This window comes from Morone saxatilis, unplaced genomic scaffold (assembly GCF_004916995.1).
Source record: "Morone saxatilis isolate NCDOM2014 unplaced genomic scaffold, NCSU_SB_2.0 Contig8, whole genome shotgun sequence".
Taxonomy (NCBI): Eukaryota; Metazoa; Chordata; class Actinopteri; family Moronidae; genus Morone; species Morone saxatilis.
In genome coordinates this window covers 18,839,755-18,840,025 of record NW_023340257.1, presented here as the reverse complement: position 1 = coordinate 18,840,025, position 271 = coordinate 18,839,755, and the positions used below count along the sequence as shown (strand labels likewise).

Genomic DNA, 271 nt, shown 5'->3' with positions numbered 1-271 from the left:
CCCCCCCTCCCTCTGCTCCTCTTTCTCTATTTTGGATAAAGTAGCTGGGAGAGCAGTCAGGTCTGATTAAGTCTGCATTTGGGTACAGTGTGTTCCTGGACACACATCTGCGAGCGAGCCATCACACACGCTTCGGAACACTGGCAGAACACCCAGGCCTGCCGGCAGCTGATGATGTCATCACTCAGAAGGGGCAGAGCTGGCGAGCTGCCAGAGTCTCCGAAAAAACACAGAAACGATTCAAACGGAGAGAGAGACTAGAGAGAGAGAG

General features: G+C 53.5%; 1 protein-coding gene across 1 annotated transcript in view; it reads right to left on the bottom strand.

The window, feature by feature from the left end:
* Window positions 1–271, bottom strand: part of zbtb16b (zinc finger and BTB domain containing 16b) — a 20,845-nt gene that overhangs the window by 14,664 nt on the left and 5,910 nt on the right. The gene's annotated exons all lie outside the window — the stretch shown is intronic.